We start from the raw sequence: 26,417 nt of genomic DNA on the forward strand, positions 1-26,417 counted from the left end.
CCCCCATGAATGAGAAAGAGGGAGGGAAGACCAAAGAGATATCAGAGAAGACCGAGAGAATGCCATCACAGAAAGTAGGAGCCTTAGTGGAATAAGAGACCAAGTTGCCAGAGGGGGTTGGTTTGGAGGTACAGGAGGGAAAGACAGGAAAAAGGAGGAGAGCAACCTATCAGAAGGAAAGGAGATAGAGGTACAAGAAGTGGAGGAACAGTTAGAAAAGGTGGGGAAGCAGGGGAGAGATCTATAAAGAAGAGATGCCTCAGAGAGGGGTGGTAGATGCCAGAGATGTGGAGGCTAAAAAGACACAGAGAGTTCTCCCTCCCGGCATGGAGAATCCATGAAGTAAGAAGTGGGAGAAATTAATTATATCTTATGAGGAAGCTGAAAGGGGAAGGAGGGAATTAAGATCAGAGAAACCTTTGTACTGGGGAGAGAAGGAAGTCAGGGAATGGAGTAGAAAGATTAGAGAATAAAAAGGCAAGCTAGCCTGTGGAAGGAGAGAGAAGGTGAAATGGCACAGTTTGACGGAGGCAGTTTCTGGCAGAAGCTGATCCTATGGGACCTTCCCAAATCTTGTCCAGGAGGCTTTGGGAGATATTTTGAGGAAGATTCACCCAACTGGGGGCCCAACAGCTGGAAACATTTAAATAACTAAATAAAAGTTCTTGGTTTCTATTAAGTAGAATAGCTAGCTATATAAAATTTGCACTTTTCATATTTGTTTTTAATTAATGTAAATGTTCCTCACAGATAAAGAATTATATTCCTGTTATTTGTAAGTATAGGTCTTTATATATTGAAAAAATGTTATTTACTATTACAGGTTTTTGAAGAAAGTGGACTGTACTCTTACTCCTTTTTTGGTGAGTATTTAACATGATTTTAAACTTAAATATTACGTTGTATGCATTTCATCTGATTGTTTCTGATGAAAAACATGGATTACATTTATCTTTTTGATGCTGAATACTTTAAATTATGCTGCTCACATTATTCTGATACAAACTGAGGACTGTAGACTCTCATGTACTTACTTACTGCAGACTTTCATATAACTCCAGAGTATCTCTTGTATTTTCGTAACATGAGGCCAGAATTTTGTGTTACTTTCAGATTAACTGATGTTGCCAAAACAATAAAGAGTTTGATCCAAGGGCTTTTTCTGTGTCCAATAATTTAGTGAACATAAGAAGCTCAAGTGCTTTCAAAGACTTTCCTCATTGTTATCTAAAATGTTAGATAACATTCTGACTTTGGCTTTAAGTTGAGCTTTCCTTCAGTTGCTCTGTTAAAAAAAAAGTCAGCAAGTTGTTCTGTTTGCCCAAATTGTTATCATGTGAAATGAAGCCAGCATGCTTGAATGTCCAAATGTGTCATCCTTTCTTCCTGCCTTTCAGTCTAGTGACATTTTTTACAATGTGAGATGTGGACTGCAAGGGAGGAAGAGGAAATTGGTGGCACTGAGGTTGCTAAACTAAACATACATGTTCAAGCTGTCACATTTGTCAGGACCTTTCACCAGTGGAGTATTGCTCTTCTAGGTCTGAAAATAGTAATATATAAGTCAAGGAAAATGGTTCTTTCTCAGGATACTTGTCACAGTCTTCAGTATGTTTTGTTCTCTCTTCCTCAGAATGGATATTTTTTTAAAAAATGAGTTGGGGCAATTTTGAAATACCTTTTGAGGGAGAAAGATTAAAAGAGAGAAAGGCATAGAGAGAATTGTTTTGTCATACTGTTTCATATGTTGGAATGTCTTTCCCCACTAATAGTAAGGCCATTAAAATTTATTTTCCAATGCAATAATTTCTGTTTTTGTCCCCTTTTTCTTGCAAATGTTATTATCAAGGGACACTTTTATTCTGCTGTTTCACCTGTACGTAGCTGGATTTGTATTTGGAGACCATTCTAATGTACTTCTACAGAAGAGATTCAGCATGGGTTTGCAAACATGATAGAACTGAAAAATAAGACAAAAATAAATGTGTGCAGAATTTTCATATGAAAAAAAATGTGTTTGTATGGTTTTGAAGATAACATTGCAATTCAAAATGAGTCCAAGCCCATGATACAGATATTTCCCCTTGATAAAACTGCAGGCAGCAAATATTATTTTATTAATTAAACATTTAATTATAAATGTTATAGTTCATTGTTTCTTCTGAAAATTCAGAAAAATAAAATAGAGGGAGCTGACTTAAGACATGAAGTTGTACAATACACATGCAGGGATGTCTGTGCTGTTGTCAAAGTCCCTAAGACAAACAATCAATTCTTGCCCCACACAGTTCATATGGCTTTTGGCTGGAAATGTGAGGTCCAAAAAGAATGTAAGGGAAAATCTGGCAAGTTCAGTGAGCTGTCCTGCAACTCTAATGGGTAGTGCTTGAGAAATTATTTGCATTTAATAGGACAGTGGATGGCAGTTCAATTAATTTGGCTGAGCAAATATTCATTTAAGGACTATGGACATGTGGAGTTGTAAAAAAAGCAGCTTAGGGTCAAAATTGGCAATGCAGTTACCATGCTTTTGGAAGTGGCACTCCCTCAAGTGGCGAAAGACCTCTGCTTATCCATGTACAGCTAAAGGTGGTAGGGATCCACTACATTGCCACCCAGAGATCAATAAGACAACAAAAGTCTCCAAAGGAGCAGTGCAGCTCCACATCATGGGAGCACTGTAAGCCCATTCATGTGAGTGCACTAACTCCTTTGTTGGCCATGTTAGAGAAGTGAGTTCTTGGTGGGGTGGAGATAAAGGGGCTGAGGCTTATGCGTGTCCCCATGTTCCCACCATTTATCTAGTCCTGAGAACATTCACAAATAACACCAGACTAGGACTAGAAAGTCCCTCTGGTTCTGTAAGGTCCAGGATTGAAAATATGAGGTTACAATGAACGCAGTCATAATGAAGCATTATGAAGTTTTTGCTTACTCTAACAGATAAGCTCAGCTCACTGCAAAACAAAAAGCAAACAACAGCATGCAGCATCATTGTGCATTCTTGGAAATTCTATAATGGCTGAGGAAGGCCTAGATTTGTGTTAGGATTAGGGCTAGGAGTCTTTCCCTTCTATTGACTTTCAAGTTGAGTAATCTGAACTCACAATACAACAAAGAGCAAACATTGCTACACACTGACTTTTTGCATTCCTGGAAATTGGTGAATGGCTGAGGATAGTTCAAGATTAGAACTACAGTTAAAATTATGATGGGGAATAAGGGTCTTTTCTTGTTGTTGACTTTTAGTTAGCTAGGATGAGTTTGCAGCACAATGAAGAGCAAGGGCCACCACATACTGTTTATTTTTGTGTATACAGAACTACTGAGGAAGATCTAGGTTAGACTTAGGTTAGGGTTTTATTTTATTTTATTTTTTAGGCTTAGGTTAGGGTTATGTTTATGAATGTCTGTATTCTGTTGAATGTTGCTTAGGTAAGCTCATCTGACAACAAAGTGTAGAGAAGGCAGAAACATCAGTGTCCTCTTCCTTGGAAATTTGCATTGACTGAAGAAAGGTTTGTGGATAGGATAAGGATAGCATTTATGTTTGGGAGTTTTTCGTTCTGTTGACGTTTGATCAGATAAACTCCATTCAAATAAAGAGCAAAAAACACCACCATGGAAAAAATAAAAAGATGTGGGGAAAGGCCTGTTGTTAGTGTTAGAGTTATATTTACGGTAGGGGTTAAGGTTAGGGTGAGCTTTGGAATTAGCATTAGGATTAGAACTCTTTCTTGTTGACCTTCAATGAGATAAGGCGTTCTGAAGCACAAAAAAAGAGCAACCAAGACCACAGACTGATTTTCTATATGCTTGGAAAACTGGAGAAGACCCGACCAAGGCCTTCCCTTACCATTGAGGTTAGAGTTATGGTTAAATCTTTATTTTCTGTTGACTTTTGATCAGATCAGCTCATCCTCCATCACAGCATAGAGCAAGCAAGAGCAGGAACTAAGCTATTTCATTCTTGGAAACTGGCAGTGACTGAGGAAGTCCTGATCTTAGGTTTAGAGTTAGAATTCAAAGTCTTTCCTTTCTGTTTCCATTTAGTTAGATGAATGAACTCTCAGTACAAGAAATAGGGGAAAAAAACACCAATTTTTGCAGTCTTGGAAACTGGAGAGTGTCTGACGAAGGCCTGAATTTAGGATTTGGATTATGGCTACATTAGGTCTAGTTGTGAGTTACTTTAGTGTAGTAAATTGCAACTAGTGTTGTAAACTGCACTCAGATCAGTGGAACTTACAGAGGAGTTGACTCACCAAATCCCAACTAGAGATGAGCATGAATCAAAAAAGGGCAGTTAATCACAATTTATAATTCATCAAGGTAGATAAATTATGAATCATGAATATATGAATTTTCAGACATCCACAAAAAAAACCCTCCATGGATCTAGTCCTAGAGACACCAAAATCACACAGAAGCTTTCCCTCACTCTCCTCTACAGACCCTCCAAGTTTAATGAAGTTTGGGTTTTGAAAGTCTGGGTTATACACCCACAAAGTGCCCCCCAGGAAAGTGACAGGCTTCTGGCATACCATATTTTTTGCTCCATAAAACGCACTTCCCCCCAAAAAAAGTGTGTGGGGGAAGTCCGTGCATCTTATGGAGAGAAGCTGGCAATTTTGCCCCCACTGGCCCCATGGGGGGAGCCTCGCAAGGGTCCGAGGGAGCCTTCCAGGACCCTTGCGCCACTCCCCCCACCCCCGCACGGGGCCAGCGGGGGTGAAATCGCCAGCTACTAGGACCTTTTCTGAGCCTTTTAAGCCTTCAGAAAAAGTCAGGTCATGTGGAGTAGCGAAACAATATTGGAAAAGAGTGCATGTAATGTTGGAACAAATATTGCTCTGTAAAGTGCCATTAACCCCAGAACTGTTTTTATTGAGTATGATACCTGAAAATATAGATAAGTCAAAGAATTATATAGTTATATACATAGTTACGGCAGCTAGAATTTTATATGCTAAAAATTGGAAAAGATCAACGGTACCGAAACAAGAAGATCTTATTGAAAAGATACGGGAAATAGCCAAAATGGACATTTTATCAGAAGTCATGAAGGACTATCCCTTGCAAAAGGCAACAGAAAGATGGGATCTATTTAACAAGTGGACAGAATCAACAGGCAGCTGGTGAACAGTACATATTGAAAGGAGAACTGAATCTAGAAGGCAGAAAAGAGTAAACAGAATAATTTAAAATCTTGATATGGCAATAGGTACAGAATGGATGAAAGTATGTTATTGTCTCCCCTCTTCCTCATCAATCCCAATTCCCTTTTCCTTTCTGTTATCCCTTATAAAAAATAAAAAGTACCCAAAAAAAGCCTTCAGAAAAAGTCCTAGAAGCTGGCGATTTTGCCCCTGCTGGCCCCATGGGGGGTGGGGCGAGCCTTGCAATGGACTGAGGGAGCCTTCAAGGACCCTTGCAAGGCTCCCCCCACCCCCGCACGGGGCCAGCGGGGGTGAAATCGCCAGCTGCTAGGACCTTTTCTGAGCCTTTTAAGCCTTCAGAAAAAGTCCTAGAAGCTGGCGATTTTTCCCCTGCTGGCCCCATGGGGGGTGGGGGGAGCCTTGCAACGGACCGAGGGAGCCTTCAAGGACCCTTGCAAGGCTCCCCCCACCCCCGCACGGGGCCAGCGGGGGCGAAATCACCAGCTTCTAGAACCTTTTCTGAGCCTTTTAAGCCTCAGAAAAGGTCCTAGAAGCTGGCGATTTTGCCCCTGCTGGCCCCATGGGGGGTGGGAGGAGCCTTGCAAGGGTCCTGGAACAGACCCTAGGACTCTTTGGAGGCTCACTCTGCCCTCCCTGCCGGGCAAGAGGGGGCGAAATTTCCACCTTCTGGGACTCTTGAGACTTGGGAACCTTCAGAAGAGTCCCTGAAGGTGGCGATTTTGCCCCCTCTGGCCCCCGGGGGGGCAGGGTGAGCCTCCAACAGGTCCTAGGATGTGTTCCATAAGATGGATCTCTCCATAAGCCTCACCAAATTTTTAGGAGAAGAAAACAAATTTTTATTTTCCTGTTTTCTTCTCCTAAAAATTTGGTGTGTCTTATGAAGAGGTGCATCTTATGGAGCAAAAAATACGGTAGTTTGCCTCCAGGCACAGAGGCATTTGGCACTGAGGGAGGGTTTTCACTTGAGAAGGCCTGAAAGAGGCATTAAAGCAGGCAGATGGTTCAGTGAACCTGGGGGGGGGGTGGCTTAGGCGTTCAACACTGAGGTAAGTTTTGCCTCCAGACACAAAGGCATTTGGAAGAGATGTGACCTTGGGGATGTTTGAGTGGGTGGTTACTGGATGGCAGCCAAGATTTCCCAAGATGTGGAAGAGAGTGGGATTCAGACACCCAGAATACTGGTGTGATTCAGATTGTGCCCTGAGTGGGCCATGGTCCTGGCAGAGAGTTCAGTTTCTGCCCTCAGTGGGACAGTTAGAGGAAGGGAGGGACTGAAAGAGGCACTGAATTTGGGTTTTGATCTGGGAAGGTCTGAGTGACGCATCAAGGCAGGCAGATGGTAGGGTGGACCTGGGGGATTTAGTTGGGCAGGAGGGCAAGCAGGCAGACAGGCAGTTGGATGGTATGGTAGACCTGGGTGACTCAGGCGGGCAGGCGGCAGTGTGGTGACAGAGAGACTATCATTGGAATCCTGCCTCTTTGGGTTCAATAAGGGGAAGCCCAATAAGGGAAGGTTCACCTTTATGAACAACAGCCTCTCCATAGTTTCAGGAGCCAAATGGAAGTGGCAGGATTAGAGAATGTATCCAAGATGGGAGAGCATACGCTTACTCTGCATGCTGATGCAGGGGATGGAAAGGAGGTACATGGCCACAGTAGACAGGTCTGGCCATATGACAATTTTTATACCCCTAAATAACTATATAGACACCCCAGTCCCCACCACACCCACCCTGCCTGAATGTACGCCTCAAAAAAATAACTAATTTATCAACTAAAATGTGACCTGACTAAAGAAAGCCCTTCTCAGTGTGCCGCTTATGAAAAGAATAAAGAAAAAAGTGTTTAAAATTTTTGGAGCACACAGTGCTGGCTGGAGCATGCACAGCAACCAGCAAGTAACCCTCCCCCCAAGCACTGTGGAATAAATGGGGGGGGGGAAGAGAAATACACACACACATCCAGAGATCACCCACCCTGCTTGAACGCTTGCCTCAAAATATAAGCAGTTTCAAAACTATAACGTGACACTGCCCCCTTAATGAAAATTTTTAAAAAAGTTTTTAAAACTGAGCATGTGTTTTTCAGCACACAGGAGCAGTGGCTGGAGCACACAGCAAGAACCACCCACTCACAGGTCCCTCCCAGGGTTGCCCTGAATGTCTGATTGAATGTCACAGGAGACCCAAAAAGGGAGATAGATGAATCGGTGAATCAAAAATAGGCAAAACTTCATCACTTCATATTCATCAGGGCCTCGGTGTTGAACGAATACAAAGCAATAACGTTTTAGTGTAGTCAAAATGACTAGATAGGCAGGATAGAAATGTAATAAATAAATGAATAAAATTTAACAAATCAGCAATTTCTGACAAATATTGCAATTTGCTTTTTGATTCGTCCCCATCTCTAATCTCCACTCATTTAATGGGCCTCCTCTAGCTCAATTTACTATTCTAAGCAACAAGATTTCAACCCATGTGTATGTTGGATACTCATGGGCAAGCAAAATGTTCAGCACCCAGCAAACAATGAGATAACTAGAGTTTCTTTTTGAATATTATGGGAGTGTTAATGACTGATGCTGATTTTTGCTGGATGAATAAAGTTAACCACGAGTTATGAAGAACCATATCTGGTGGAAAAAGAAAGGAAGGAGGTGTGGGGAAAGAAAAAGTGTTCAGTTGGAAGAGGAAAGTTTTGGGTGTGTCAGCAAAGATATTAACACTAAAGAGAAGCAGCCATTTTGAAAAAATGTAGTTGAATTATGCATACAATGCATTGTGAAAATTGCTCCATACTTCTACATCCAGCAGGGCTAGCCCAATCATTAGCCTTAGTAAGGCAGTTGCTGCAGGCAGCAGATTCTCAGAGTGGCATTGGAGCTGAAATTCCGGCTCACTCACTGTCACAAACACCCTGACATCTAGTAGCATAGTTTTATAAAGTTTTTATAAAGTCTGCAACAGAAGATACTATACCTGCTGTGCCACTGAGTTAAGGGCCAGGTCATAACCAAATGCATCACCATTCTGGCATTTGAAATGTGTGGCCTAATAAAGCACAGTGTTTTTGATTCTCAACATATTGTGTTGTCATCAGGATAAATATTTCCACCTTTTATTCTCAATCAGAGCATTTCTACTGCTACAGAAACAAACCCCAGCTATCCTCCACTTCCACGCTACCCATAAAGAAAGTTCAATCTTAAGAAGATTAGGTTCTTGAAAAAATAAAAATTGAAATAATTAAAACCTGAGTAATTAGGCCATATACTTTGATTATCTTAGCAAATATTTGTGTATTTTATACCAATAAACTGCTAATTGGACCTTGCATTATTGCTATCTTTAAAATAAAACAATCAAGTTTTAAAAAGTGAAACTCTGCTGCAGAGGGCAAGTTCATTGCCTAAAGTTCATTTCACATCTCAATTAAGCCTTTAAAATAGGGCATGGGGCACAATTTAACATTTTGTGAAAAGATGAGATCCACCTAAGTGAAGTATCAGTGTCCCTTTCAGTTTCTTCATAGATGGTCACTGCATTTTAAACAGTAGCCTTGCAGCACAAGCTCTGTATGACTGTTAAAAAGCAAACAAAGACTCTTCTAGTAGGCTGAGCACTAACAGATTTAATATAGCACTAATAAAGAGTACAATTTACCAGATCCCATGACACTATAATGCCGCTCTCAAATGTTTCAAATGTAAAACATATCCCATGTATATAAGAAGCATGTTTTAAATGTAAGTTTGGATTAGGAGCACATTGGTAATTATGGCATAAACGTCTGGTATGATCAGATAGTTATTTAGATTAAGAGGGTATTTTTTGAGAGCTGACTCACTCTGTTTGGTGATGAACAGGCATACTCCCAAGTGATAAACAAGCCCTACCCTGGACTCCATACCCAGTCCAGACTTTTTTGGTCTAGTGGCAGGGCTGCTCTTTTTTTGGAGTGGGCTGGTGCGATTGTGACCAGACGGAAAGATCCCTTTCTGTTGCAGTCCAATGCAGCATTTATATCACCATCTGATTACACTTTTAGATAGCTTCAAAGCTTTTGGATAAAGGAACGGGGCAGTGCGTCTGAGTCTGACTATGATCCCAGGGAAAGCCATTGGTCCAAACAATCTAAGACTCCTGCAAACCCTTTACAGGCTTGTCAATACAAGTGCTGTTTTTGGCATTTAAACATTGAAAAGCTTCTGAGCTCCTGAGAGGAAAATGTTTTGAGTTCACTATATTAACAATAAATATTGCAGAGGAAACTTACTAACAAGGAGACCTCCTTCATGAATAGTGCAGAAAAAATGTAGACAAGTGTCCAAAAATTGATGTCATATGTCTGTGACATATGGAGGTGGGTTTTGCCTGAGGAGGTGGATTTCATCCATGAAAGCTTGCAATTTGTTCACTCTTTTAGTGGTCCAATAAAAGGTATTACCCACTCTTGTATTTGTGCAATCTTTGGGACCACATGGCCTTTTCCTTGTTCTTACTAACATTACTTGTTAAATATATCTAGGAACTGCATATTTATCAACATGAAAAATATGTGGTTTCAATGAGGATAGTCTTACTTCCTGCACAGAGCTGAATATGAGCTGGGGACAGGAGGGGACATCCCTAGGAATTAAGTATCAGCTTATTATGAGATGACTCTGGTGTCATAGCCAGTCAGATATGAATTAGGGTCTTTGTGGGTTTTCAAAAATCAGTTGCTTGGCTGGCTGGCAGCATGTACAAAGTTAGAGAGTAGAACTAAGGGAGCAGCACATACTGCCTATCTGCTGTCACTTGACTGTGGAGAAGGGAGATGGGCAGAACACGAGGGACTTTGCCAGCCAATCAGGTATACAACCTGCTGCAGAGATCCAGTCTCTCTCAGAGTGCTGCTTGGAGTAACACAGTGTGGCTGTTGGGAATCTTGCCCCATCTGTTTTTCTTTATTTTCCCCCCTTGATCCTTACATCTTCTCCCAAGTCTCTTCAGAAATAAGTTTGTGTTTCACCAATGAATTATTCTTTTGTAAAGGCTGGTCTAGCTTTCAAGATTTTGCTACACTGAATGTGCTTGTTCACACACCTAATTATAGACCATTACTACTCTTCCTCTGCTTAAGTCACAAAGAAAAGTATCAGCATACCACACCCTTACAACATGCAAGTCATTTTTCCCCTTTTCTGTAACTTTTATTTAGTTTTTTTTTCAACCTGTTGGTCAGGTTATATCCAGGAAGAATATCTAAATATTAAGTGTGCATGTGTATTTACTAACATAAAAGAATCTGTTGCAAAACTGTAGCTGTGTATGTGTTGTGGGTTTTTTTTTTTTTGCTGAGAACAATTAATATAGATCTGTTTTTACCTAATTAAAAGAAAAAAATCTTGCTCCTTTATTTTAAAATCCATTACGTTCATGGATTTTACTGCTTAATTTTAACAATTTTATTTCATATTTGGTTTGTGTGCTTTCTACTGTGAAGTATGTCAACTGGATCAATACTTTTCTTTTATAATGGGTTTATGTTTGCCCGGGACTATGTTGGCAAGCCCACTTGGAGTGATTTGGCCTTGTTATGACTTGATTTGCAGCTTATTTCATTTTATTTTATTTTATACGTCTGTTTGGATTAGATGATAACACAGGGACTGTGGATTGTTTCAGTGACAGTGTCCACACTGGTCTCATCTGATGTAGTTTGAGCCGCCCCACATCCCACATTTCCCTTGCCTTTGATTCTGCCCTCTGTTGATCCCTGGTTCTCCTTTTATAGTTCATTGTAAAGGTATTGGGTTGTTCCAAGTGTTGCAGAGTGCTAGGGGAAAGGATAAGTTTTCCAAAATTCTCTATAATGTACAACTGATCGCACAAGACAAAATCCATTTGAAACATTTCAACTTGAAAAAGTAGAAGCCCTTAGCAGCAAGGGTAAAAAGAAAACCCTGTTGGGAGCAAAAAAGGACTAGACAGATTCAAATTGACTTTTGCATCATGTGAGCAGGGCTGTTGTTTTTTTAAGTAAATTCATCCATTTCACACCGGTAGCAAATCCCGCAGTATTTGACTATGTAGTCCCAGCCTCAGTTTTGAAAAGGAAATCCTAATAGTGAGACAGAACAAGTGTTCAATTGTTATGTCTGTCTTTTTCTGTCTCTTTGTGTGAGAGCAAAGCTTGGATTTTTGTGCCAGAATCTCACCCCACCCTTCTACTTCCACCTTTCCCCGGCATGTACAGTCTCCATAGAAATAATAATTTATCTTTATTCTTTTTTGAAAAATAGCAGAGGAGTTTGTTTACTGAACTGCCAGGTGACTAGGTTGTTAAATTAATGGAATGCATCCCTCTCTCCCACATTTTTTTAAAGTTTGCGAGAGAGCTCTTTCCCTGTCTTGCTTTTTCCTAGAATAGACAGGTTATATCAAAACTAATGACAAAAGTCTTGTGGTATTGCTATATATACACGTGGAGGGGAGCTACTTATGTTGTCATTTCTCGGGCTTTCGAAGTGCATCGTATCTTCAAAATGGGTGTAACTTTTCAAGAAAGTTTTCTAAATGTGCAATTCCTCCATAAGGGATATCAGACAAGTTGGAACCAGTTCAGAGGAGGGCAAGTAGGATGATCGGGGGGGGGGGGCTGGAAACCAAGCTGTATGAGGAAAGACTGAGAGAACATGGCATGTTTAGCCTTGAGAAAAGAAGTCTGAGGGGTGATATTATAGCACTTTTCAAATACTTGCAGGCTCTCATAAAGAAGAGGGACTGGATCTATTCTTGATCACCCCAGAAAAAATAATTGGGGTGATCAAAGGATAATTGTAACTGGAAGCCAAATATAAGCTAAATATCAGAAAAAAACCTCTTAACTGTTAGAGCAGTACAGCAATGGGACCAATTACCTCTGGAGGTGGTGAGAGGTCCAAAGCTGGAGGCAATCAAGAGAAAATGTGACAACCATCTGTCAGATCTGCTTTGGTTTGGATTCCTTATAGGCTCTACCACGTGGCATGTAGGTGGGCCCTCTGATGTTAATCTTACAGCATAGGTGGGCTGAAATGAGTGAAGGAGGGTTTTCAAAATCCAAATAATTTTTTACTCCCTCATCTAATACCAGGACTGCAAACTGGGCCCACAAACACATGGGCACAGCCGAATTATATAGTACAGGTATCCCATAATCTGAACACTGAGGATCAAACATTTCTCAAACAGATATATTTTGTACCAGTTTAAGTTTCTGAACTATTTTAAAAGGCAGACCTAGGTGGGGCACCTTAGAAGTACCTCAATCAAGTCCAAAATGGCATTAAATCCTCTGCCTTGCTTCTTTCCTTAAGGTGTTTGCTCTAAGTGATTTACTATAAGAGTGTAATGAATATTCACAATTTTTTTCGGCCTTGATGAAAAAGGATGATTAAAAGAAACTCTCAGCCCATGTAAGGTTTTTCACGCCTGCATAACAACAAAAAATATATGTTTTTTCAACAGCAGCATGGTTTAAACCAACCTTGTATTTTGTATAGAAAACCTGTATTTTACATTGAAACTGTGAGTGCTGCACAAAATACGAAGTTTTTTGTGCTAATTACTTTTTTTGGGCAAAAAAGCATTTTGTGAATTTTTCACAAAATGTCCTTAAATGTAAAAAATAGAAATAAAAGTGCATAAACACTCTCTTAGTCATATCTAACAGGGGAAAAACATCTGAAATATTTCATTCCAACTTGCAAGAAAGAAATGAGTGAAGATTTACTTCCCAAGCTCATTCTACTTGTGGGCAACACAGCCTATAAGACTATAGATGACATTGTTTAGTATGGTAGATGATCTATACTTCTGCAGTGCTATAGAGTCCAATACTCTCTTTAAGGGGCACAGAGAGTAAGAAGTTAGAAGGGGAGCCAAGAAATAGATAAGGAATAGTACAGACAGGCACTTTTGTCTAGTCTGAAGGTGCCTTAGATAAATATTTTACTCTTTATGGAAATTGTGCAGTTGGATAGTTTACATTTGGGCATATAATAATAGACCATTGAATGTATAGATAGGTATGTTAATGTATTTTGGAAGCCAATAAATCACATGAGCACAACAGCTGTACCTGTTCATGTGATCAGCTTTGCCTGCTCACCTGTTGGATACTTTTGGTTGCACCTAAAGAATAGTTTTAAATTATTTTGTTTTTGTCTTTGGTAATACAGAATTATGTCCTTGGTTTGCAAGATACATTTTGCCTTATATATTCTTCAGAAGGGATAACTAGTTAGTCTATTGGCGAATAGAATCTTTAGTTCTTAGTCTCACCTCAGCTACTTGATGGGGGGGGGAAATAACTCAGGGATGGCTCGTAGAACAGTCTCATACAGTAAATGTACAGTGGAAAAAAGACCCCAAACTGTTGTAGTCCGTTAGGTGAACAACATATTCATGCAGCAAACGTAGGGTTGTTTTTTTTTAATGTTTGGGCCAGGGGTAGGCAATCTTCAGAGATCTGGGGGACCACACACACATCCTTGGATATTGGGTGTTGCCAATATGCTACTACCTCCTTATTCTTTCTTACAAAAACGGGAATTTTTATTGAAAAAGAATTATTTTAAAAATGTTGTGGGGAGCTGGAATCCTCTCAAAATATAACTAAATGTTCTCCCATGTCTCGTCGAAGTCATGGGGGGGACACTTCTGAGTACTGTAATGCAGAGGTCGTCAACCCCCAGTCTGCAACCCGGTGCCGGTCTGTGGCCTGAGCTGGACCAGGCTGCGGAGACAGAACTCCCCCCCCGCACGCACTCCCCTCCCCACAGCTGCTTTGCACATGCGTGACAGCATGAGCGCTCCCCCCTTCATGCATGCGTCTCAGCGCCTGCACACCTGTGTGAAGGGGTGGGCGCGCATGCATGCAGGCACTCAGGCGAATGCACCAAGGGGTGGGGGAACACTCATGTCGGCGCTGGTGCGCGTGTGCGCTCCCCCACCCCTTCACACATGCGCCTGAGAGAGAGAGAGAGAGCATGCACCTAAGATTGTGCGTGTGAGCATGAGGGGAGTGCCCCACCTTCCTCAGAGGCTCAGCCGGTCTGTGGTCCCAAAAAGGTTGGGGACCGCTGCTGTACTTTGTTGTATTGTATTTCCTTTTGAGTTTGAGAAGTGCATGGAGATATCTGGCTGTTGGAAGCTGCATTTGGCCCCTCAGGGGGTATAAGTAGCCTAGAGGTTCATATTGCCAGCCCTGCTCTTGACACTTTTGGAAAGATTCTAAGGAAAGGGATGGAAATTTAATAAAGTGTATGTCACTTTGGTCCTGAAAAAAGAGATATTAGGACATATTTTAGGACAGAATATTAAACTAGAGGAAGACAATACACAAGGCAATCTAAAGATCCAAAATTCTAAGAATCTAGAATTGTTGTGTGAAATTGGATGAATTTTCTCTCCCCCCCCCCCAATCTCTATTTGATTAAGGCTCACATTATCCATTGTTAAGTTCCTCTCACTGTCATACTGAAAATATTTCTTGGCTACACTAAAGTATGTATTTTTCTTTGCATTTTCAATATGCAGATATTTTGCATGCATTTTACAAATGAATTCATTTTTGTGCCTTCTTGAACCTATTCCCCCCCCCCCCAAACAAATTATCTATTGAATTAAGCACTTTGGTGCACATTTTTAAAATTATACACATTTTTGCATATTCTGTTTCTTGAAGTTGTTAGCAAAAATGCTAAAGAGCTTACAGACTCTCTCACTGAATAGCTTTCAAGTCTTATGGTATCAAACAACTACATGCAAACCCCTATTATCCAAAAAGTAATGAGAAGTTGAATTCTTTCATTGCTGGTTTATTCATCTCATTATAAAAGGATAAACAGAATTAGGAAATACTGTAATGACATATCAGTCTACTTGTTGCTTTTTTCATATGCCATTCCCACTTTCTAGTCCCTGTGGCTATGATTGTTTTATTGAGAGGGGCAAATGGACAAAATGAAGCAAATGCTGACATCAACCCCAGCAGCAGCGATCTGGTGAATTTTTCTTACTGTTGAGGACCTCAGCAGTCCATATCAAGGCTTCCCCAGGGCAAAAGGAAGCATTAGGGAGCTTTGGAAGGTGAATAGGGTGGGGTAGGAAGCTTTCAATTATATTGCATTAAATAATAACAGCTTGGGATCTGGTTTAGGTGGTTTTACTTTATGCAGAAGGATTTTGCTCAATTCCAGAGTTGCAGACTTGATATATCCCTAACAGTCATGTGGATGGTAAACTTTGTGCAAGTGAAATTTGTTTTCCATTACTATACAAGTCTATACTTGGTGGAAAGCCCTATTCAGGCTTCCAGCTGTGTATAACATGGCTGGAGCAGGCATTATATTTAGTAAGATACATAATCTGTAGTTCAGGTTTTCAGCAGTGCAAACACAGTATAGTGGTGCCCCACTTAACAATTACCCCACTCCACGACAAATCCGCTTAACAATGAGGTTTTTGCGATCGCTTTTGTGATTGCAAAACAATGTTTAAATGGGGAAAATCCACTTTATGATGATTGGTTCCCTGCTTCGGGAACCGATTCTTCTCATTACGATGGTTTTAAAACAGTTGATCGGTGGGTTGCAAAATTGCCACCCGCTGTGCAAAGTGGCTCCCCGCTGTGTTTTAGGACTGATTGCTCGCTTTACAGGCACCAGAAAATGGCCGCCCTATGGAGGAGTGCTGGACGGTGAGGTATTTCATCCATTGGAATGCACTGAACAGTTTTCAGTGCATTTCAATGGGCTTTTTACTTTCACTTGACGATTTCGTTCTACAGTGATTTTGCTGGAACGGATTATCGTCGTCAGGCGAGGCACCACTGTATTATACTAGCTCATAATTATGGGGAAAGTCAAGTCTAGGCTCCTCTGGAAACCCAAGCCTTCATTCTTTCTTCACTACCAAGAATATTCCACACAGATCCTTCTTCTACTTTCCTAAGTTCAGTATTCATCAAGGCTTCTGTGATAAATGAAATCATTCTAGAACAGTGGGTCCCCAGATGTTCTTGAACTAAAGCTCGCAGAAGCCTTCACCACTAGCTGTGCTGGCCAGGGTTTCTGAAATTGTAGTCCAAGAGCATTTGGGGACCCAAGGCTGGGAACCACTGGTCTAGAATGTGAGTCTCCTTTCTTGACAAATTAATATGAAGTTGCCAATGTTAGGATAAAGGCGAGAATACCTCTCTCCCTATCTAACCAACTAGTATTGCTGTGGCATTTTTGCCACAGCAAAAATGTTGCTGTGGTAAAAATTAATATACCCTAATTAAAAAACAAGTTTTATAGAGGTTCCCATTGCCTCACATATAAAGTTCGAGTTCTTTTGTGTTAATGCTGTCAGATTCCTAGTGTGAGGTTTTCTAACAGTGGCCAAAGTCCTATGATGTAAATTATGCCTATAATTTACATTATATGAAAAGGCTATCTCCGGTAGGGGGGATTTTTAGTAATTAAAATGTTCCGCTTTTTTTCTTGCCTTGTCCAGCTGATGAGTAATCCTTTTCACTGTGTAGTAGCCATGGAGATTTTAATTACTATTTCAGATTTTCAGTAACTAAAGACTTCCTCCTTTAATCCCACATCTTCCAGGGCTTCTGTGCATTGTAGTAGATCAGGGATTCCCAACCCCCGGTCCATGGCCCAGTGCCAGTCCGTGGGCTTGCCAGAACTGGGCCGCAGAGATGAATCTCTGTCCCACCGCCCGCACGGTGGGTGTGTCGCGCTCATGCAGGAGGGGTGTTGCACTCATGCAAGGTGGCGTGTCACACTCATGCAGGGGGCGTGTCATGCTCATGGAGGGGACATGTCACACTCATGGACGGTGTGTCACGTTTGCACAGGGGCATGTCGCGCTCACACAGGAGGCATGTCACACTTGTGGGGACGTGTTACACTCACACAGGGCATGTCGTGCTCGTGCAGGGGTGTGTCACACTCACATGCATGTGTGTGAGCACAACAACCACCACCCCCGTGAGCACAGGGGTGCACTGTCCCCCCTGAGCACGGAGCCCACCCCCCAAAAAGATTGTCTGACTTGTTTGATTACTAACAAGTCAAGACAATCCAAGGGAAAGAAGGAGACACTATATAATTACTTAACATTTCCCCCTGCCAGTGATATCATCACTTCTCCATAGGCATAGTATTTGCTATAAAAATGCCATGGAATGTGATGTCAGCTTCTAAATGTCGTGGAATGTAGTATGAAACAACAAAGTACATAGATGTGGACACAAGGAAAAGAACGGGTGTGTTGCAAGTATGCATGTGCATTTTTGAAAAACAGACAAGTAAGCAAGCAGACAGCAGCATTGCTTGATTCCCACCTAGAGAAATACAAACCTGCTTCGTAATACAGTACCAGTACGTTGGATGTAAATGACAACATATATTTTATTATGGTACAGAAATTAGCTTATGTTCTATGTATGAATTCACACCCAATGTAGAATTTCCTGCTGCTTAAATGGCCTCATTGTGTATGTCAGCTTCTCCTTTAAGTTGCTTTTATTATTCATAGGACGGCTCTACAAATAGGACTGTGCCTTTCAAAACTGTATGAGACACACTCCCACAGCCTTACATTTTGTAAGTATTCCACAATAGGGATTCTGAAACAACCTTCCAGGGTCTTATTGTAAGTTCTGCCTTTGTGAGTATTTAAACCGTTGACATGCTGGAGTGATTGATGGAAGCCTACCTTAATTTTTCTGTGTGTAGAGTGCAGTGTATCAGTCTGATGATACATGGATTCACTCACAAACTGCAGGCAATGAATCCCTGATTGTGTTTTCTTTTTAGGATGTTTAAGACAGGAATGCAGGTTAATAAATTATTTCACAGCGATTCACCTTTGCAGCATAACTATTGTCTCCCGGTGTGATGTTCTGATATTTTGTTTACTGTGGCTAAGCACAATTTGCTTACTCTGGCATATACAGTATTATAAAGATTTATGTCTCCTTTTTATGATTTCTCCCCCCCCCCAACACTGTTCTCCATTCCTTGTCCTTATTGTATTTCATTCTTTGTTTTATGGAATAACGTTAGGGTATGAATACTTAAGGAAAAAGAAAGCTTAGAGAGATGTGTTATGACGTTTTACTGCATATTTAGTCCGAAAGTTGGTAATAAAATATGTCTCTCCCCTGCTGTGTTTTCACCGAATGGTTCTTAACTTAAAAAAAATACTACCATGCAATTGTGCAGAGAGAGACTAATGCTAACAAGGACTTCACTATGGTAGTCACCTAGAATCAAAACATGTAATTTCTAAGATGAAAGGAAGCATGACAGAAGCTGTAAAATAGAAATGTAGGAAGTCAAACAATTTGAATGGGAAGTGGCTAGTTTTAAGTTCAAAAAACAACTCTAAGATATGCTGCGTTGCTGTTTGTGGGATAAATTGTGTTCATGTGTGTATCTGAAATACTGTGTTAACATCTAAAAAGAGAAGTTCATAGAGTTGGATGGTAAGGCATAAGGAAGCTGATGTGGGTGTGCATGTATGTGTGAAAGGGATAGAGGGAAGGGAAGGATGGGGAAGGCTGTTTTTGCACAAGAAAAATTAACCAGCAAGGACCCAAATTAGAATGTAAAATAAATGCTAGCAAGATAATTGCACTAGAATAGGCCCAATGGATAAACTCCATCATAAGTTCAATTGGTACATTTCAATCAACAGAACTTCTGGAGGAGTTTATTTACTACCGGTAAGTCTCCATTGAGTCTGTGGGCCTACTCTTGTGCAATTTCCTGTGCTAAGCAACAGGATTTTGGCTAAGAGATCTTTCTTCCAGGCCCCAAATTCCATTCCCTGTCATGGCGCTGCAGAAGGACTCCTCTGACAAAGATTATTTGCAACTCCTTGAACCAGAAGAGAGTGAAGAGATAACTAGCTCTCACATGACGTGAATCCCCAAATAAAGGTAGCTTTGCTCCAGGGTTAGAAGAGGAGGGTGAAGTCTTCCCTACTAAACTGTAAACATCTAAAGATTATCCTTGGTTCAGTTAAATGGTAATGTTGTACTACAAGAGAGGAAGAAGGAAGCACTATCAGGATTAGTTGGTTCCACCTACGTTTGACCTTGACCTCAACTTTCTGTAGCTTATCTTGTCCTTCACATGTCTTGAAAGCTCTACTAGGGTAGCCATAAGTTGAAACAGCCTTGACAACATATAACATGTATATGATATAAAACAACAAATAGGCAAAAATAAATAATAAAACCCTTCTGGGTCTCTCCTAATTCTAGCCTTAAGTTTTGTGTTGAATTTTAGGACACTACCTTATTACATGTCAACTTACCAAAATGCATCTTAAAAATAAATTTATCTCAACCAACTAACAAACATTTATTAAGAACTAATTGCATCATATCTCCATCATACAGTTCTTTTCACTCTGTTAGCCGTGGGAGAATTAGCACTAGACCATCCATCAAGTCTTTTGACTAAAGGTGGGGGATGGCTAACTCCACCAATCCCTACACCCATACAGTCTGCACTACAGTTGAGACTTTCAGATTTCCTTCTGGGATGTGCTTTGCTAGTTTAGTATTTATTATTATTATTTATTTTATTTATATCCCGCCTATCTAGCCGGTTAAGACCACTCTAGGTTGATGTTGGCTTTGAATTGCGACACACAATGACATTGCTGGGTTGGGTTGAAGTCTTCCAGCTCCACCAGATCTCTTCTCTTATTTCAGGAATGAACCTTGGTTTGGCCTTAGCCCTGTCAGGCTCTTTAGGGTTTGTGAGGCCTTTCAGGAATAAATAGGAGAGGAAAGAACCCAAGGGAGGACTGCCTCATGATGCTGCGGAGGCAGTGCACAAGGTTATGTTCAGTTCTTCCCCACAATACTCTGTGGCATCTGCCCTGTTGACATCCTCACTCTCTTCCTCCTCTTTCTCGTCAACTGCTCCAGTTCTTCTTCTGCCTCCTTTTTAGTCTCTTCCTGGCAACAAACTCCCCCGGTGGACGTTTTGACACCTTTCTCATGTTCACACCCTTCTAGGTCTCTCCTGTCTCTTATTTCCAGTGGAAAGTTCACTCTGGGGAAGTACCCAGGAGACAGAATCCACCCTGTGCCTCCCAGATATCCTTGGCTGAGGCCAGTCAGATGTGGGCGTAGATTCTTCCTGACATCCAATCATTAAAGTATTATCTATCCCCTAGTCCTACCAATCTTGTAAGTATTTGTAGGTAAAAATATTCTTATGTAGAAGATGTATTCAGGGTTCTATGGAGTACTTTTACCACATTTAAGTCTTGCATTGAATTCTTACATCAGCATAGTGCTTAATGTGCTGTTATGTGCTATTACATCAAGCCAATAATGCAGCTTTTCTATGACACAGGAAAAGATATTACCCTCTAGAGAAATCCACAAGACAAAAGATCATTATTTTACCTACTACCATATTCTGCTTTATAGCTTTGCTATCCTCTTGTCTATGCAAAAGGACACCTACCGTCTTATGTACTTATGTAACAAAGCAGCTTGCCTGTAATTCTTCAGGATTTTCTTTTCATGTTAATATTCTTTTAATAAACCCATAATTTCAGTGGATAGGATGGAGAATAGCAAATAATAGCATGTGAAGACAAATTTAGCCCAAGGAACAGTATTTGGATATAGCCAAAACCAGGTTAGGTAATTGTAGAGCTGGATAACATTTCTGGTATTCCTGTTTCTGGGAACATTTTGTTATTCATTACAGAGAAAGAGAGAGAGAGTCTTCCACCAGAAAAGTAAATAGATGTGTGTATGTTAATTTATACATATTGATGCAAATTTAAAAACTATAGCTATAACTGAGATAGTGATACAACACATCTCATTACAGTGAGAAAGTCTTTGACTGGGTGACTTTTAAGCTCAGTCCAGCATCTGTTGTTACCTTTAAGCTCTCTGCTATCTCTTTCTATGGTTCTTTATTTTAAAGAACCATAGACTGGGTAGTTCTTCACATAAAGGACCTCTTCAAGCAGAGCAGACTTGGCCTCTGTAATGTTGGACGTGTGGTTGCACTGGCTGAATATAATCCAAAATTCCTGTATTTTTTTAGGTGGACAACAAACCTTTTCATTTACAGTATATGTGTACCACTATTTTAATTTGAAATGAAGGGACCACCTTTTTTTAAAAAGTGCAACAACCTAGAGGGTTTTTTTTACTTCCTTAAAATGTGCCTCTACCCCATAAGGACAAATCTGGTAAATTTTAAGGCTGTGAAATCAACTCTCCAAATCAGTACCTCTACATTTTTTTTCTTTGAAATCTTTGGTAATGATGCTCATATCCATGAGTGCTGAAATGAAAACTAGGCAAATGAAAAGTAGGTCCTGCATTTCAGTAAACATTAGGATCTGCTTAGGAGAGTTTATTCCCTAAATTGTTCAAAAGGTGATTTTCAGTGCAACTAACTCATCAAAGCTACCATGACTACTTGCGTCGTCTGCTTGAGTTTTCCTGAGTATTCTCCAAATAATATAGTGCTTGTGGAAGAAAAACAACAACAGTGTTATTCATGATGAGGCATAGTCCCCCGAAAGCATCTTTACAAAGGAGCAACCATCATGCAAACTGTATTTTGTACTACTGCAGAAAGTGATGGCAATGAAATGGGAGAAGTTGCTTTGAGGACAAAGGAAAACGATATTGCCTAGAATAGCAGTGGTGAGGAAGGAAGGAATATGTGAAGAATATATTGGAAGTGTCTCAGATTGAATAGCATTTTATCATACTGTATTTCTGTTGTTTTTCGATGAGCTATGTTGGAATGGTAGTCATAGTAGTAGAAGGAGCTTTTCAGACTGCTTCATGCTGCTGCTTTGCACATGGCAATCTTGCTTTTTTTGGTAAACAGAACGTAATGGGATCTTCTTGCAGGGAGGGGAGGTTATCTCAATCTTTAGCTTTATTTCCATAGTGAGCAACAGATCTTTGTACTGAGAAACATGTAATAACAGAAAAGAAAAAGAATATCTGCTTATGTATACACCTTCCAAGGCATTATTTCACTCATGCATTAAGTCTTCATTCCCAGCAGCACATATAAAATTATTGATGTTATATGTAGTGATGTGAACTAGTATTTGCTGAAGGAAGGGTCCCCACTGAGCAATGAAGGGAAACTGGAATCTATAGGATATAGCTTCTCCACACCTTAAGGTTAGCACTGAAGTGAAAGGAGTGGGTGTAGATTTTCAATTGGTTGGATTCTTAATTGGTGCTCCTTAGTTCAACAGAAATCAGGTAAATTGGTTGCCACAGTGTATGTGTCTTGTTTCTAAATGGTTAGCCTTTGGAAAATACCTTTGGAAAAGCTTTGCAATAACAATAACAAACAGAAAGATTCAATTGAATGGAACAATTTTTCTTGAGTTTGTACCTGCTCTCTTCTGACATTTTTCTTCTGTCTTCTGATAGTGTCTGTACTTTGCCTACAATAAAACTTATAGTAAAAATGAGAAAAGATCAGGTTAAGGTTTTTGTTGGAAAGCAAGGGCAAGACACACCAGATTTGTGTCATTGGCTTAAGCTGCTTCTGCCTACAGAATCAGGAGCAGGGGGACCTCTCTTCTTCGTACACCCCTCCTGCTTTGGTCTAAAAGCCTGTTCCAAAATACTTCAACATCTTCCAGAGCAGGATTTTAGTGAGACGTGGGGACTGCAGGGATATGGAAAAAATCCAGTGATAGTGTTAGACTTGGTTTTTATTGATAGGGCAAAATGCTAGGAATGAGCCAAAATTGAAATATCAGAAGAACATAGAGCAAAATCTGAAACTAACCTACTTTCCTACAAAGTATTTGAGCCATGTGTTTGCCTGATAGACAATGTCTTCTTCTGCCTTAGCCTAGTTTATATATTTTCAAATAAAACCCCTAAGTGCTTTTAATACAACTTATCTAGGAAGTATTTAGAATAGACAATGATTTATTTCTATTTAAAATATATCCTTACAAATAACAGTCTTGATTCCTCAAATGGGGAAAAAAAATAGAGTGGTGAACTAGAAAATGATAGCTGAATCTTCCAGAAAGTCATATTCACCTTCTAATTATCACAAATGAAGTATCTTAATACTACTCTGTTTCCCCGAAAAGAAGACCTAACCTGAAAATAAGCTCTAGTATGATTTACAGGATGTTCGTAATACAAGCCCTACCTAAAAAAATAAGCCCTAGTTAAGTGAAACCCTGCCCTCCACCATTATGCAGCAACCAGAAGATGACATGACTGCATTTGAATAAATGTAGATTGTTATACATGAAAAAAATAAAACATCCCCTGAAAATAAGCTCTACTTTGTTTTTTGAGCAAAAATTAATTACCTGTCTTATTTTCGGGGAAACACAGTAAAATTAATGTATGTTTTCTTCTTTTTGACTAAGACATATTCACAGAATTGAAATCCAGAATAATTTACCATCTGCAACTTCAAATTCGCTCTGAGGAGTATACTTTATTTGAACAATAGCTAATACAGCAGAAGCAAGCAACTTGGTTTTGAAGTCTTGTTTTCCCCACAGGAACTCCCTTGAGACCAGTACAGAAATCTTGCAGCATGGCAGCAGCTACAAAACAAATATTATCTACACACCTTGTTGCAAAGGATAATTGTACTTCTAAAAGTGTGTTTTTGCCTTTAAAAGAAATGCACATTGCCCATATATTTTGTTTTAACTTATTTTTCAGCTTTGTTTTGTTACTACACTGCAGCATTGGTACTGGCATATGGCCACATGCAATATCGCCCAGAGACTCTTGCAGAGTGTGGGCGTCATACAAGTCGAATAGATAGATAGATAGATAGATAGATAGATAGATAGATAGATAGATAGATAGATTGATTGATTGATTGATTGATTGATTGATTGATTGATTGATTGATTGATTGATTGATTGATTGATTGATTGATTGATTGATTGATTGATTTTTCACAAGATCTAGCCCATCTAGGCCATGTATCTGGAAATAATCTGGATTGCAAAGGGTGAAATCTACAACTGAATTATAGATTACTCATTCAAACTGGAGGACTAGACTGGAAGACTAGACTTGTTTGCTCAAAAAACCAAACTAAATGAGCAAATCGTCATGGATGAGTGTATTTGCTGCTGACTGTGAAGCATACTTCCTGAATTCCTCATTGTCAATTTATGCTATCTCATACCTTTTGGATTCTGCAAGTTCTTTTAGATTTATCAACTCAAGTCAACAAAGAGACAAAGAACTGATTGCAACCCTCAACCTATTAAAGTATTCATAGTTTACAGAAAAACCAGCACAAAATATGCAACAAAAAGTGTCCTTTCTGCTTGAGAAGCAAAGCACACACAGAGATCAAGGACAGCTTGTTATGGAAAGTAAAAAAAAAAAAAAAAAATCCTTCCAAGGCTTCCATTTCTTTAGTTTCATGATTCCAAGGAACAGTCCCAGTTTTGCACAAATTTTCAACAGAAACAAAACTGCCCTCAGAATTCTAGGTAAAAGCAGAAATCCCCCACATGCATTAATTAAAACACTCACTATTATACATGTTTGGCCTGCTCAGTACTCTTCTCTTTTCAAAATACATATTGCAGGCTCCTCTAACTTTGCATGCCCCTTTTTTCCTTAGCTCAGCACCAGCTCTGGCTGGTCAGCATCTGATCGAGGATAAATACAAGTCATGACCAGCATGACATCACCCATGTTTTTATTTCTGTCAACTGCAAATGCAAGTGTGTTGTTCAGTCAAGGCAGAAAGCAGACATTGGACTAAAGTCAAGTGCAAGTTCTTAACCAATCTGCCAACGTCTTTATAGAGCCAAAGGGTTAAAGTCTTTCATGGGGGCTCTTCAAAGTCTCAATCTGGATTAGGTTTCTTTCTTCCACAATTTATTTTTTAAAATACTGTTCATGCCATGACTCAGCCGGTGAATGATGTTTCTAGTTTGGCTCTGTGGCATTCGCCCGTGTGGCTCCTGCTTGTCTTTCCCTCACAAAGGCTCACGTCACGTTTTCCTCTCGCTGCCACCAGTGGATTACCTCTATCCACAATATAAATGGCCTTTGTCTGAACACTTGTCTTAACAAATGGCCTTTGTCTGAACACTTGTCTTTGTCTTAACTTATTGTTCAGCTTTGTTTTGTTTCTACACTGCATAACTTATTTATTGAAGTGAAACACACTGAATAATAGCAAATCATCAACAGTTCTCTCAGTACATACTTCTTTTCTCTTGCTATATCATTACCACCTTCTCTATCTATTCTCCTAACCAGCTCTATTTCTCTCAGTATCTGTTCCCTCTCTCTCTGACTAACCAGCCCTATCTGACTCCTCCTTCTCTTGTCAAGCCTCATGTAGCTGCTGACTCCGCCTCTCCAGTCCTGTCATAGGTTCATGCAAATCAGCTCATGAATATGAATGGCATGAGTGACATGGGCGATTGCCACAGATTCTATGCTCTATCTCAGTACGAGTAGAAGCAAAAAAATAAAAAATAAATTATGAATGTTCAGTAGCCCTAAACTGCCATGATTTACATGTGTAAAAATGCAGGTAATCTAATCTTGTTATAAAAAGATGTGCTGAGAATGTGGTATGATGAAAGCTTTATTCATTAAATTGCATAGATACCACATTACAAAATCCCAGAGTTAGACACGTGAAGAAAACCACTAAGCTGATTAAGTTATTCAGTATGTCTATTCAGGAAAATATCAGTAATGTTTTAAGTAGAAAATCCAGTCCATAAAATCACTGCAGAGGGGGAGATAAAGGTTTTTCTACAATATTCTTTTATCTATCCTAAAACACACATATGATGAGGCATCATGCATGTTTTTTTCACTATATTTTCATTTAAGCTTATTTTTTCAAGAAAGAGAATTGCACGAAAAACTATTCTCTTTTAAAAAGTAACTACAATTTTACTTAAAAAAAACCATTTTACTGCTTTTCTAGTTTATACAGGTAGTATTGAGGTACAGTACTTATATGTTGCTGTGTTACATGCCGTGAGATCATTTCAGACTTGTGACAACTCTAGTAGGGTTCCTACACTCTACTACACTGCCTCACACTTGCATGCACAGTCTGCATTTTGTTTATTCCTGTTTACTTATGATACATCAGATTTAATCCCAAACAATTTCTCCATTTATATAACTCCTTTCTCCATTGT

The 26,417-nt window shown here is 39.8% G+C and overlaps 1 protein-coding gene across 48 annotated transcripts in view; it reads left to right on the plus strand.

The window, feature by feature from the left end:
- The window catches only part of PTPRD (protein tyrosine phosphatase receptor type D), a 1,767,834-nt gene that overhangs the window by 212,037 nt on the left and 1,529,380 nt on the right, over nucleotides 1-26,417 (plus strand). For all 48 annotated transcript variants that reach the window (XM_078384988.1, XM_078384990.1, XM_078384987.1 and 45 more), the window contains exon 2: nucleotides 824-863. The gene's annotated coding sequence lies outside the window, so the exon portion shown is untranslated. The remainder of the gene's footprint in view (nucleotides 1-823; nucleotides 864-26,417) is intronic.

The sequence above is a fragment of the Pogona vitticeps genome, chromosome 2 (genome assembly GCF_051106095.1).
Source record: "Pogona vitticeps strain Pit_001003342236 chromosome 2, PviZW2.1, whole genome shotgun sequence".
NCBI classification, from domain to species: domain Eukaryota; kingdom Metazoa; phylum Chordata; class Lepidosauria; order Squamata; family Agamidae; genus Pogona; species Pogona vitticeps.